The sequence below is a fragment of the Saccopteryx leptura genome, chromosome 12 (genome assembly GCF_036850995.1).
Source record: "Saccopteryx leptura isolate mSacLep1 chromosome 12, mSacLep1_pri_phased_curated, whole genome shotgun sequence".
Taxonomy (NCBI): Eukaryota; Metazoa; Chordata; class Mammalia; order Chiroptera; family Emballonuridae; genus Saccopteryx; species Saccopteryx leptura.
Window position 1 is genome coordinate 52,162,530 of NC_089514.1, and position 15,936 is coordinate 52,178,465.

Here is a 15,936-nt window from a genome sequence, read left to right on the forward strand (position 1 = left end):
ACCTTAAATCAGGAACAAGACAGGGTTGTCCACTCTCTCCACTCTTATTTAACGTGGTGCTAGAAGTTCTGGCCAGAGCAATCAGACAAGACAAAGAAATAAAAGGCATCCATATCGGAAAAGAAGAAGTAAAGGTATCACTTTTTGCTGATGATATGATCCTATACATCGAAAACCCGAAGAACTCCACAAAAAGATTATTAGAAACAATAAACCAATACAGTAAGGTCGCAGGATACAAAATTAACATACAGAAGTCCATAGCCTTTCTCTATGCCAACAATGAAATATTAGAAAACGAACTCAAAAAAATAATCCCCTTCACGATTGCAACAAAAAAAATAAAATACCTAGGAATAAACATAACAAAGAATGTAAAGGACCTATATAATGAAAATTACAAAGCATTGTTAAGGGAAATCGAAAAAGATACAATGAGATGGAAAAATATTCCTTGTTCTTGGATAAGAAGAATAAATATAATCAAAATGGCCATATTACCCAAAGCAATATACAAATTTAATGCAATTCCCATCAAAATCCCTATGAGATTTTTTAAAGAAATGGAACAAAAAATCATCAGATTTATATGGAACTATAAAAAACCCCGAATAGCCAAAACAATCCTAAGGAAAAAGAATGAAGCTGGGGGCATTACAATACCTGACTTTAAACTATATTATAGGGCCACGATAATCAAAACAGCATGGTATTGGCAGAAAAATAGACACTCAGACCAATGGAACAGAATAGAAAACCCAGAAATAAAACCACATATATATGGTCAAATAATCTTTGATAAAGTGGCCAACAACACACAATGGAGAAAAGAAAGCCTCTTCAACAAATGGTGTTGGGAAAACTGGAAAGCCACATGCAAAAGAATGAAACTCCACTACAGCCTGTCCCCGTGTACTAAAATTAATTCAAAATGGATCAAAGACCTAAATATAAGACCTGAAACTATAAAGTACATAGAAGAAGACATAGGTACTAAACTCATGGACCTGGGTTTTAAAGAACATTTTATGAACTTGACTCCAATGGCAAGAGAAGTGAAGGCAAAGATAAATGAATGGGACTACATCAGAATAAAAAGTTTTTGGTCAGCAAGAGAAACTGATATCAAAATAAACAGACAGCCAACTAAATGGGAAATGATATTTTCAAACAACAGCTCAGATAAGGGCCTAATATCCAAAATTTACAAAGAACTCATAAAACTCAACAACAAACAAACAAACAATCCAATAAAAAAATGGGAAGAGGACATGAATAGACACTTCTCCCAGGAAGAGATACAAATGGCCAACAAATATATGAAAAGATGCTCAGCTTCATTAGTTATTAGGGAAATGCAAATCAAAACTACAATGAGATACCACCTCACCCCTGTTAGATTAGCTATTATCAACAAGACGGGTAATAACAAATGTTGGAGAGGCTGTGGAGAAAAAGGAACCCTCATTCACTGTTGGTGGGACTGTAAAGTAGTACAACCATTATGGAGGAAAGTATGGTGGTTCCTCAAAAAACTGCAAATAGAACTACCTTATGACCCAGCAATCCCTCTACTGGGTATATACCCCAAAACCTCAGAAACATTGATACGTGAAGACACATGTAGCCCCATGTTCATTGCAGCACTGTTCACAGTGGCCAAGACATGGAAACAACCAAAAAGCCCTTCAATAGAAGACTGGATAAAGAAGATGTGGCACATATACACTATGGAATACTACTCAGCCATAAGAAATGATGACATCAGATCATTTACAGCAAAATGGTGGGAACTTGATAACATTATAAGGAGTGAAATAAGTAAATCAGAAAAAAACAAGAACTACATGATTCCATACATTGGTGGAACATAAAAATGAGACTAAGAGACATGGACAAGAGTGTGGTGGTTACCAGGGGTGGGGGGAGGGAGGACAGGGGGAGAGTTAGGGGGAGGGGGAGGGGCACGGAGAACTAGATAGAGGATGGCGAAGGACAATCTGACTTTGGGCGAGGGGTATGCAACATAATCTAATGACAAAATAACCTAGACATGTTTTCTTTGAATATATGTACCCTGATTTATTAATGTCATCCCATTACCATTAATAAAAATTCATTTAAAAAAAAAAAAAGAGAAAGAGCTGGCAGGAGATACAGTGATGGAGACCGTAATATGCAAAAAGGCATGTATTATGTATGGCGACTTGAAGAAGAAAGAATTATCAACCTCAAAAGAGGCAGCAGAAGATACATTTAAGCAAGTCACGGCTGATTTGAAAATTTCAAGAAGAGATCTGGCATCCACTGGGTGGTGAGACATGGTGAAGCTGCGAGTGCTTACATTAAGGCAGCTGAGGAGTATATCGCCTGTTTTGCTGCGCTTATCGCAAAGGAAGGTGACACTTCCCAACAAGTGTTCAACTGTGACTAAACAGGTTTGTTTTGAAAAAAAATGCCCTGGAAGACTTTCATCACCACAGAGGAGAAGAATCTTCCAGGTCAAAAACCCATGAAGGACCGTCTGACCCTTGCATTGTGTGCAAATGCTAGCGGTGACTATAAAGTAAAGCCACTGCTAGTGTATCATTCCAAAAATCCTCGAGCCTTTAAGACTCACAAGATTCTTAAAGAAAAACTGCAGGTTATGTGGCACACCAATGCTAGGGCATGGGTTACGTGGTACTTATTTAGTGAATGGGTAAATCTCATCTTTGGTCCTGCAGTGAAGAAATATCTTCAAGAAAATAAACTCCCGATGAAGATGCTCCAGCCCACCCACCTGGTCTTGAAGATGACATTTTCAATGAGTTCAAATTCATGAAAGTCATCTACCTCCCACCCAACACAACTTCAATCTTGCTGAACCTATGGATCAGCAGGTCATTTCCAACTTTAAAAAGCTTTAAACAAAGCACTTGTTCTGCCGCTGCTTTGAGGTGACTTAGAATACAAATCTAACACTTTGAGCATTTTGGAAAGATCACTACAGCATCGTGATATGTTTACGCATTATTTACTTGGCATGGCAAGAGGTTACAAGAAGAACTTTGAACTCAGCATAGAAAAAGTTATGACCTGATGTTGTTGCAGACAACATCGAATCCTTCTAAGGATTCGAACCGGACATCAAGACCAAGGTAGAAGCGTTGGAGGAGACTGTGTCCTTCGGAAAGTCAGTAGGTCTGGAGGTAGATGAGAGTGATGTAAACGAGCTCGTTGAGGATCATGAAGAGGAACTCCCAACTGAGAAGTTGAAGGAGCTACAGATGATGCAACATATGGAGCTTCTGCAAGAGATTAGTAGTGAGGAGGAGGTAGAGTCGGAGGAAGTGATTTCTACAAGTGAAATTAAAGACATGCTGGCAATGTGGGAGAAGCTTTCAAGTTTCATTGAAAAGAAACACCCAGAAAAAGTTTCAACTAGTCGTGCTTCAGCACTTTTTAATGACAGTTCTTTGTCACATTTCTGTAACATTTTAAAAGGCAGATAAAAACAAACCTCTTTGGATAGATTTTTATTCAAAAGTCCTGCAAGTGAAAGTGCAAAAGTGCAGCCAAAAAAGCAAAAACAGGTGATGATTAAATGAAAAATAAGTAATGTTAAGCTTAGGTTAAGTTTAAAGTTAAGAAAGTGCATTTTTTTACAATTAAGTTTTTGTGGTTTCATTTTAAGTAAAGAAAGTGCAGTTTTAGTTTTGTTTAAAGTAAAGAAAATGCAGTTTTAGTTTACATTTAGTGTTCAGAAAGTGCAGTTTTAGTTTACGTGTCTACAGTGCCTGCATCCCTTCCTCCCTCCCTCTTCCTCCACCATTCACCTCCGTTAGCTGCACTCGTCTGTCTCCAAGGTAAGAATAAAGTACTAAATAACAATTTTCCTTTTATTTCATATAATTTGTTATGTATTGGTAAAGTATACATGTGTGTTTCTTAATTAAAAACATGTATTTTTTCATAATTTAGGATGGTTTGGGTTTGTTTCACAGGGCTGGAACTGATTAAGTCTATTTCAGTTATTTTAAATGGGAGAAATTTGTTTGATATACGAGTTGACTGACTTATGAGCTCAGTTACAGAACGAATTAAACTCATATCTCAGGGTACCACTGTATACTATATACTATATATTTTTTCTTCTCTATTATATTTATGGTAATAGAAACTTTGGCATCATTTTAAAATTAATGCTGTCAAATTCAAGAAATGTTTATACAAATTAAAAAACAGTTTAATACTAGAACAAGCATAAGATTTTTAAGTCAAAAGTAACATGTGGAGAAGCTGTATGTCATGAAATTGATTTTCATTGATATGCCCATATTTCTTAGAAAATGATAATCCTTCTTTCTAACTTACTCTGATTCATTGACAATTTTATTTATTTACTAATTTTAGGGAGAGTGGGAGAGAGAAAAAGAGAGACAAAGGGAGAGAGAGAAAAAACATTGATTTGTTGTTCCACTTACTTATGCATTCATTGGTTGGTTTTTTTACATGCCCTGATCAGGGATCAAACCTGCAACCTTGATATATGGGGACAACGTTCTAACCAACTGAGCTACCCAGTCAGAGCCTTCATGGACAATTTTTAACAGGAGTGCTCACATTCATAAAAACTATTTCTTTATGTTAGTTTAAAATTTAAAATATGAACAATACGCTCATTTTGTTTCCATTTCAGATTTACTATTTTCTGTCTCTTGTTGATTCATTGTCTCTTGGAACTAATAAATCAAGAATATGTCAATTGATAGAGCCATTTCATAGATGAAAAGAAAGAAGCCATTTTTGTGTTAGTGAAACAAGCTCAATATATTCTTGGATATCATACAAAGAATTTAGAATTTTTACTAGCCTGAAAAGCTAAACTTTTACATAGTAAATGATCCAACATCTATAAGAGAGAAATTTATATTCATCTTTTTTTCAAAGAATCAGTTGAAGGCCCTGACAGGTTGGCTCAGTGGTAGAGTGTCGGCCTGGTGTATGGATGTCTCTGGTTTGATTCTCGGCCAGGGCACACAGGAGAAGTGACCATCTGCTTTTCCACCCATACCTCTCTCGCCTTTCTCTCTCTTTCTCTCTCTCTCTCTCTTCCCTTCCCACAGTGGCTCGATAGAACAAGTTGGCTTGGGTGCTGAGGATGACTCTGTGGCCTCTGCCTCAGATGCTAAGAATAGTTTGGTTGCTGAGCAACAGAGCAATGCCCCAGATGGGCAGAGCTTTGCCAGGTAGGGGGCTTGCTAGGTGGATCCCAGTTGGGGTGCATATGGGAGTCTGTTTCTGTCTCCCTTCTTGTCACTTCATAAATAAATAAATAGAAAAAATCAGTTAAAATTATAAATGGGAATGTTAATCTGAAAAAAAAATACATGAGACTTTGCTTTATGAAAAAAAACTGGCTCCTACTCAAATATCATTGTAACTCATTATTAAGTCCACTTGTATCTGTTTATTTTTTCTCATCTAATAAAGAGAATTTTGCTAGCTCAGCAGAAATCCCTCTATCCCTTTCACCATATCTACAAACTGACTTGAGACTACAGTATTTATCTTTTATTACAACTAGAATATTGTTCTCACCCCTTCAAATGTGAATTTCTGCAGATGCCTCTGGATCCCTCCCATTCAAGTCAGTTTCTTCACTTCTTCTGCTGTCTCCTCTGTCTTGTATCATCAGACTGTCCATTGGATTAGACAACCAAACATATTCCCATTTTTAAAAGAGTGCAGAGAGACCTTGCCCTAAAAATACCAGTGACTTGCATGACCAGGTGGTGGCACAGTGGATAGAGCATAGACCTGGGAGGCTAAGGACCTTCGAAGTCGCCGGCTTGAGCCTGGGTTCATCAGCTTGAGCATGAGGTTGCCAACTGGAGTATGGGAGCATAGATGACCCCATGGTCTCTGGCTTGAACCCAAAGTTTTCTGGCTTGAAGCCCAAAGTCAGTGGTTTGAGCAAGAGGTCACTGACTTGGCTGGAGCCCCCCTCTTTCTGGTCAAGGCACACTGCACCTATGAGCTGATGCTTCTCATCTCTCTCCTTCCTTTCTGTCTCTGTGTCTCTCTTGCTGCTAATAATAATAATAATATCATTGACTCCATATCCCAATCCACCAATTATTAGATCTTTCTTTTCTCCTTTACAGCAACTTTGCATTTGACCTTCTTCTCTGAAGCTGGTTTCACTTCTTCCCAGAAAAGAAGTCCTCCAGCACACCTGCTTCCTTTCTGTTCTAGAGTTCACCAAGACTTTCCTCCTGTTGCACCTTGCCCTCTCCCTAGAAAGTTCTTTCTTTATCTGTTTCCAAAGTCTCATCTGTAGGATTTTTTCTCAGAGATCATCTTTCCTTGAGTAACTTATGTAAATAAGTTGCACCTCCTACTCCAGTTATCTGTCAACAAATATTCTTACTCTGCTATCAGTACAAACTCCAACTCCAAAATGTACGTTTTCTTATGTGTTTATGTATTTCTCTTCTAGAATATAAACTCCATGAGTGTAGATTTCCTCACTTACTTAGTGTCTAGGACATAATAGTTACTTTCAATGAATATTTGATCAATGAATAGTGTTGACTTCAGTGTCATATACTGTGAGTGCAGGTAGAACCGTACTCTTTTTTCCCCGGTAACTTTATATAAAATAACATGCACACATAGTGCCTACGACACCTGGGGCATCATTAAGGAGGTTCATTTACAATCAAATGGAGAAATTGGTACAGTCATGGTTTTTATTCTGTCTGGTCCCGTGAAGTGCAATTGAGCTTCTATAGCTAGAAGAGAAAAGTCCAGAAAGAAACAGAACTAGAGTTAGTTTTGCTTTATTTTTTTTATTTTTATGAGTCTTGGGAAGCACATAGTAAAAAATAAAAGAAGCAGAAAAAATGTTTGAGGCTCCAGAGCTAATAAGAACTGCTTAAAGTCCCGGAGAAGAATGTGTACTTATGACTGGGGAAGAAAAACCTTGGCACCTTGGGGTGTGGAGAACATATGAAATCAGTCATGGACAGGCAGTAGTAACTGAACAGTATCTAGTGGTTTCACAGACAGATAAGTGGAGGAGCTTAATAGGAAAATAAAAATGGGTGGATGGTGCAGAGTTGTCACAGTTGACTAGTTCTGCATATAAATGAAAAATCCTTTAAACAACTTTTAGAAAAAACAGCTGACACTTTTGATTTCCAGCAACCAGACTAGGAAGAGTTAAAGTTGTCATAATTTATTCAATAATATTAAATATAAATGTGTATATATATACATATACATGTATGTATGTATATGTTATATACATTACATACAATCTGACCTAAAAGTCTCAGAATGAAAAATGTAGGACATCTGGAGGACACTAGTTAGGATCATACCTGAGGATCGATTTTCATCTTGTAGCATCGTGACCATTTTCTTTGCCAATTTCTTTTTTTTTTTTTTTTTTTGTATTTTTCTGAAGTTGGAAATGGGGAGGCAGTCAGACAGACTCCCACATGCGCCCGATTAGAATCCACCTGGCATGCCCACCAGGGGGCAATGCTCTGCCCATCTGGGGCGTCGCTCTGTTGCAACCAGAGCCATTCTAGTGCCTGAAGCAGAGGCCACAGAGCCATCCTCAGCACCCGGGCCAACTTTGCTCCAATGGAGCCTTGGCTGCAGGAGGGGAAGAGAGAGACAGAGAGGAAGAAGAGGGGAAGGGGTGGAGAAGCAGATGGGCACTTCTCCTGTGTGCCCTGGCCGGGAATCGAACCTGGGACTCCTGCACTCCAGGCCAACGCTCTACCACTGAGCCAACTGTCCAGGGCTCTTTGCCAATTTCTAATGTGTGTTTGTCATCTGTCTCCTTGATCAATATGTGTTTTAGTACCACTTTTCTAGAAAGGGCTGTAGTCTAAGGTAGTCACCAGGCCAAGGACCAGCTGAAAGCCAGTTGAAAACAGAATTGCTTGAACTGCAGAATTTGTTATGTGTGCCTTTGTCTCTTGAAAACTGTTAGGAAGCTTGCCCTCCTACCTACAGATCACTGCCTTTCAGCTGTGTCTGACACTCATCTCATTAGAAGCATTTTCTCATGTTAAATTCTCCAAATAGGCCCTGGCCGGTTGGCTCAGCGGTAGAGCATTGGCCTGGCATGCGGGGGACCCAGGTTCGATTCCCGGCCAGGGCACATAGGAGAAGCGCCCATTTGCTTCTCCACCCCGCCCCCCTCCTTCCTCTCTGTTTCTCTCTTCCCCTCCCGCAGCCAAGGCTCCATTGGAGCAAAGATGGCCCGGGCGCTGGGGATGGCTCCTTGGCCTCTGCCCCAGGCGCTAGAGTGGCTCTGGTCACGGCAGAGTGACGCCCCGGAGGGGCAGAGCATCGCCCCCTGGTGGGCAGAGCGTCACCCCTGGTGGGCATGCTGGGTGGATCCCGGTCGGGCGCATGCGGGAGTCTGTCTGACTGTCTCTCCCCGTTTCCAGCTTCAGGAAAAAAAAAAAATTCTCCAAATACCTAGCAGATAATAACAGATGAAATATCATTAGACTCTACATATAGCTTCTAAATCTGATTTTATAGTATTTCCAATTATACCAAGAGTGATTTGAGTCTGTATTAAAATTTTAATATGCTCTAAATAAAAATCATAACAAGCGAAGTTTTTCTGGGACTGACGGAGAGTCTGACCGTGACAAGTTAGAAAAAGACAGATATGTACAAATCTGAATTTCGTACTCCCTTCGAAGTGGGAAAAAAATATAGTTTAAAGTGTGGAACTTGTATGATATTTATTAGAGGTAAAGCAGAAGGAACAAAGCAAACCATGCACTCACAATGCATTATTATGACGAAAAAAATTGGCTTTCTAATGTAGTAAAAAGAATAAACCTAATTCATATCCAGAAAAAATCTATATTCAATTCAAGAGCAGTCCCTCCATCTCAGAAATAATAGAGAAAAAAAGACTGACCAGCTGCTTAACTATACAATAATCATAAATTACTAAAAATGCTCACTGGTAAGGTTTCAAATTTCACTAGTTTTACAAAGATCAGCTACAGTCTTGGACTAATTGGCCCTTCGCTTTGAAGAAACTTAAATCTTAGGATTCTCAAAGGAAGAAAATCTTCTCTCTTTCTTAATCAGTGGAAAAATAATAGAGAGAAAGAAACATCCACTCCTTGTTTTACTTAGTTATACACTCATTGATTGCTTCTCATATATGCTCTGACTGGGGATCAAACCCACAACCTCACTACACTGGGACAATGTTTTATCTACTGAGCCACAAGACCAGGGCCTCAAAGAAAGAAAGTTTTGGTGCTTCCAGTAAGATTTGTTGGAAAAGTATTGAAAGAAAGTAGAAATTTAAAAATTAAAGTAATTGAAATAATGTTCCCACAGAATTGTTTTAACTTAATGTTTTTATTTAAACTATTTGCCCCAGCTCAACTATATTATTTTTAAGCAGAATTCCATTCCACTGTCTTACAGTACTTTTTTTATGACAGAGGCAGAAAGACAGAGCAAGGGAAAGATAGGGACAGACAGGCAGGAAGGGAGAGAGATGAGAAGCATCAATTCTTCATTGCAGCACCTTAGTTATTCATTGATTACTTTCTCATATGTGCCTTGACTGGGGGGCTCCTTGTAGCCACTCCTGAGTCATCTGGTTCTGGTTCTACAATCCAGACTGATGAAAAATCATGGAGGTTCACAGATGTTGCTCACTCAGCTTCTGATTTTAAAAGGATGAGGCTCTTTCAGGCTCAGCTTTAATGCCAACATTTAAAAATAATGGTTCTTTGTTCTTCCTGTTGCTAGTGGATATTTTGCTCAGTTTTACAGCAATTCTCAGTGAAAAATACTGGCCTATTTTGCAACTCTGTTTAACAGCTGGAAGTGCAGAGCAGATTAAAATTCAATAAGCATCCAGTTGTGCATCTACCTTCAGTAATAACCTGATCAGTATTCATCATAGAATTGCAAGCCTACTTACTTCAGAGGGCTTATCTAATGAAGGTATTACCTACTTTAGAGCTTCATTTCACAGTGTGGTGAGCCTGCCACCCAAACCCCACCACTGCTCCACATCTCCTCCATCATCAAACACAGCAGAAATGTGAATAAAAATCTTAGATTGAGGAAAGTGTCTAAACAAAATGGTGTGCCAGGGAGATTTTTCTCAATTTTTTATTCTTCAATCTGCTGGGGCCAAAATTATTTCTTTATTCTTGAATTTTTCTAGATCAATGTGATTTTCATTTACTAATACAGACAGGGAAGTCCTAATCCTGTGAATTATTCTGAAAACAGAAACACTTTAGGGAAATTCCTAATAAAACATAAAAGTAAGACCAAACTAAAAAAGCAAAGAAAAAAGATAAAAAAAGAATAAAAGAACTATTAAGTGGTACTGTTACTGAGATATGTTATTTAAACCATGCAGCATTTTTTTGATGCGCTGAAGTTCTAAAGAAGCAAAGAAAAAGTGGGGGGGAACAGGATATAGACACATCCTTCCTAATGTGATAGACTATCAATTCTAAAATTAACTATTTTCATAAAATATAAATCTATGAAATCCTAAATAATATTATGTATTCCTACAGTCTGCTTAAAAATACTTGAGTAGAAAGGGACTTTACAGTCTAAGTTTAATACCAGCATTTTCCCTTGGGTTTCTGTCTTAGCAGTTATCTTTTAAAACAAAAAAAATACATCTAGAAAACAGAGTTGTTTTTTATTTATTTTAACCTTATAGATGACTTATAGACTAGAATACACTTTTAAAGACAATCTGCTGATCTATTAAAGTCACACTAGTACAGATAAATACTGTCTTTTCTAACATTCCTACTTCACAGCCATTGATTAATGACTGGTATAGTCAACAATAGAATACAGTCAGTCTAGTTGTACAGATTCATGAGAGATGAAAACTGTTTGTGTAGTGTGCAATATCCTTTTATCGATTTTTAGAATCTTTGAGCTAAAGAATAATTTAAAGCCCACTGACGAAAGATCATAGGAAACATAAGTATAGTTTAAAAAATTGTTTTGTTGTTTTTTTTACTTACTGCCAGCAAGAAATAACACAAATTATAGGAATTGAACATTACTCTTAGTGAGTTTGGATGTGCTAGATTATTCTAAAGAGGAATAAGGGGAATGTTACATCAAATGCTGTCAAGAATCGGGGGCAATTCAGTTTCCTATTTATGTTTCTTAGGTGGAAGAATGAAGAGAACTGAGGGCAGCGTTGGTAAAAAGGCAGCAATTACTCAGATCAAAATATGGTTAGTCATTTTGTAGCTGGGATATAGCCTTGGATTTTTCTATTAAAATATTATGTTTTGCCCCTGTCCTCTCAGAATCACTATTGCTTTTCTCTTAGGAATTGTATAATCTCAACAGTTACCATATTACAAGTGACACATTTTTGTCACAGCACTTGTCCATATCCTCCCTGAGTCACAAGATTACAACATGGTATTGGGAGAGAGAGACAAAGTAAAATGTTTCTTAATATTGAAGTAAACCCTCTAAATGTAGTGGTTGTGCCGAACTCTGGGAAAGATTGGAAGTATTTTTTCTAACTGCAGTGTGCTGACCCGAAGTCATACTTCACAGGATTAAAATAAAATGAAAGAATCCAGGACATATGGGCTCAGTATACTAACAATATGTTACTTGTTGAAATAAGAACACCATGCATTTATACACTGCTCTAAGTACTTATGTCAATATGTGTGTTCTAAACACTTCACATATATTAATCCACCTACTACTCACAGACCCCCCCTTTTTTCCAATGAGAGGCTAAGTAACTTTCAAGATCACACAGCTAAGTGACTGTCATGCTATTCAGATGAAAATTGTCTATCTCTAGAGTCCCTTGCTTGTGGAGATTACAGAAAAATGAGGTTCACATTAAAAAAAAAAGACTTAAAGGTACTTGTGTCTGATGTCTGGGGCTTCTGACTTTGAGATGCATTTCTAGTGATGAATACTGTGCTGAAGCCATAAAGTCTGCCTTAGCTTTCAGAGTGGAGAGAAATCTCCAACCGTTTGCTCAGACTCAGCTACAGCCCAACTTATATAAGTCTATGATTCAAACTATAGTTTCTTCTATATTTTAATAGTCATAGAGTTGGGAAATTTGATGTAGCTCTTCAGGAACTTGGAAGGTACTGTATATAACTAAAGTGAAATAGTGGACTTTTTTTCCCTAACATTTTGTCTCCACAATCTTTTCTATTCAGTTAATTCTATTTTATTCTTTGAATAGAATTTCATAGACTTTTCCCTATAATTACATTTTCTTTAAGAAAATTAGAATTCCAAATAATAATACAATTTATGATAATCCTAATAGAAGTTTAATTATTCTTTCTTTCTCATAAAATGACTCAATGTATTAATAAAATAAAGAAAAAAGGCATAATATGGTACTATCCATAATGAATGCTTACTGAGCACCCAACATGTTTTTAAGAACTTATAGATTCAAGAGAGTCACCAAAGTCCACTCAATTCTTATATTTACACACTATATTTGGGGAGAGAAGAAATGGAGGAACAGAATAGCATTCCAGTGTTTTGACACTGGAAAGGGAAGATAATTTTTTAACATCCCTCATTATGACAAAATTATTTTTTTAACAAATATGACATATAATTAATAAAATAATAGCTAGAAAATAGACAGGCAGTGAAATCTTTCATTTGTAATTTTAATTTTATTATATATATAAAATAATACCATAATAAGATAAACAGAAAAACAAGTAATATCAAAGCACATATATGGAAATTAAAACAGTAGATTAGTCTGACCAGGCAGTGGCACAGTGGATAGAGAGTCCGACTTGGATACCGAGGACCCAGATTCAAGACCCCGAGGTCGGCAGCTTGAACGCGGGCTCATCTGGCTTGCGCAAAACTCACCAGCTTGAGCCCAAGGTCGCTGGCTCAAGCAAGGGGTTACTCGGTCTACTGAAGGCCCGCGATCAAGGCACATATGAGAAAGCAATCAATGAACAACTAAGGTGTTGCTACGCGCAACGAAAAACTAATGACTGATACTTCTCATCTCTCCATTCCTGTCTGTCTGTCCCTGTCTGTCCCTCTCTCTGACTCTCTGTCTCTGAAAAAAAACACACAAAAAAACCCAACAGTAGATTAATATTTCTTATTTACAGTAATGCATTTTTTATAAAGTGGGAAGACTAACACCAATATAGTGGTGTGTTGTAGTAATGACAAATAACAGTATGGTTTAATAAGTAAGGATAACAGTTTTTTTTTAATTTGGTTTTAATTTTAAAGACATTAATATTCAAAAAATATTTCATTCGTGAACTAAAATTTGAATTTACCAAATAAAAGTGTTATACCTTGAATTTTCTGCTCTGTTTCATTGTTTTAATAATAAATAAAAATAACTCCAAGCGGTCACACCAAATGACAGAATTGAAGTGACTCAAGTTCTTTTCTTCATCTTTACAATAACTGTGCTGACACTGTTTGAATCTAGTATTTAAATATAGAAATATATAATATCAAATGGGGTTGGAGATAGGACAGTACTTACCACCAATGCTAACTTGAATGATTCTATACCATTATCAGCTCACTTTTTCAATAAACACATGTAACTGAGTTCACATATATATCACTGGACTTTCTCAAAAAAATCTGCCAAATAAAATATAATATCTTTTAAAATTTTTAATAAAATTGGGCTAACTTGATGTTTTTATTTATATTAGTAAAACTGAACAGTAACCACAACTGTGATTTACAACTTGGGCCAATAAAAATTAGTATCAGAGAGAAATAACATCACTTTTAGAATTGATCATATTTTAGAATTGCTGATGCATTGCGACATAAATGACAGACTGACTTTTCTTAGTTGGTTTTATTATTGATTTTACATTATAATACATACCCTACTTGCTTACACCTACACAGCTGCTCTCTTTTCTTAACCTTGGTCAGCCACTGGAGGGATGGAGTTAAATTAAGAAGCTATAATAAAAGGACATAATTTCAGTTAGTCTATACTGACGGGCTGAAATAACAGAGTGAAATAAATGCTGCCTATTCAAATTAAATCTGAAAGAAATATGAATTTTAAAAGTAATGTAAATTAGTTTATAAATTAAAATTCTAAATTGAATTTGCAAAGCATCTAAATTAGAAATTTAAATTAAAATCTAACAGTTGATTTGACTTAAATTATTTTAATTTAAGATAAATTAAAATTCAGAATCATCTGAAATGAATCAGAATTATCCATAACATGCAACTCATATATAAAATGCTGAAAATTTGATTCCGAACAAGTTTTAACTGGGTCTGACTTAAATTGGTAGCATTATGCAGAATTATTTGACATAAAAGTTTAAAACAACCTACAACAGAATAACAAAAATAAAGATGGTTGGTTGGCAGAATTATAATGAGTCATATGGTCAATGCCTCATCAAATTCACATTACCTTTGATATAAAATTGTGAGATTGTGGTAAAGCTTCATGGGATAATATAAACTGAAGTTGTATTGAAATGATAAGATCTGATTACTAACAATAAAATATATGTTTCCAAATATGTCTCCATTACTGTGGCTGTCCCTCTGCCCAACATGGCTGTGGTGGTGAGGCTCCACAGACCTCCAAAGGCTGCTGGGGCAATTCCCTAGAACCATACTATCTGCTTTACCACTAGAAACTCCCTGAGAGAAGAGTCTGACAAGTTAGTTGCTATTAGGACCTAGCAGAACCTATCCATCACATCTTTTTAAGAAATCAAGAAAATTCCATCAAGCTCTTGGTTCTTATTTGTGTCTGTCACTACCTGAAAGCCACGCCTCCCAGTCCTCCTCCCCAGCTCTCATCCCTCATACCTCTGCAGAGCCTCTGGATCTGACTCACACAGCTCCAATTTCTTAAAACTTTAGCTACCCTCTCTGTCTATACAGTCTATCATAAACAAAAGTCCATACGGTCAACCTTTTCCCTGATCCAGAACACCATTTTGGCTCTGAAAGACTCACAACCCATGGTGCTAAAAATCTTTGCAGGAATGTCTACCGCAACGACTGGAGATCAGTCCTGGACTTCAGTGAACAGAGATCAGGGATGTTAAGTTGTCATGATGCTTCAAGTCCGGCAGAATATTTGTCCTTCCTCCTACCTAAAGGTTCATATTGAAGAACACTGTGAACATAGTTATGAAGATCTTGCTTTCTCAGAATCCCTCTCATGTGGGTGTTGTTTTGTGTCATATTTATCAGTGTCATTTTGTTTATTTTCAAACCTAGGACCATTGGTGGATTTTGTTTCATTCTTGTTCTTCATTGCCACTCCCTAGTAATCACTGCTCACTCCCACTTTTGAAAAAATACAGAGAACAGACAGTTGTCAGAGGGGATGGGGTTTGGGAAGCTGGGTCAAAGAGGTGAAAGGATTAAGAAGTGCAAAATGGTAGTCACAGAAATGTCACAGAGATGTAGATTACAGCATAGGGAATGTTACCAATAATATTGTGATAATTATGAATGTGGTCAGGTGGGTACTTGAAATACTGGGGGAACACTTTATAAAGTACATGGTTTTCTAACTACCATGATGTACATTTAAAACTAATATATAGTAATATTGACTGTACACAGTAATTGAAAATTAAAATAAAAAAAAAGAAAAAACCATGATGGGTGAAAATATTTAAGTTTTTTGAAATCTAAAAAATATCTGGTAGGATGGGAATCAAAGATTGTGAGTAGTTTAAGAAAGAACCTTAACATTTGCTTCTCCACCCCCCCCCCCCTCCTTCCTCTCTGTCTCTCTCTTCCCCTCCCGCAGCCGAGGCTCCATTGGAGCAAGGATGGCCTGGGCGCTGGGGATGGCTCCTTGGCCTCTGCCCCGGGCGCTGGAGTGGCTCTGGTGGCGGC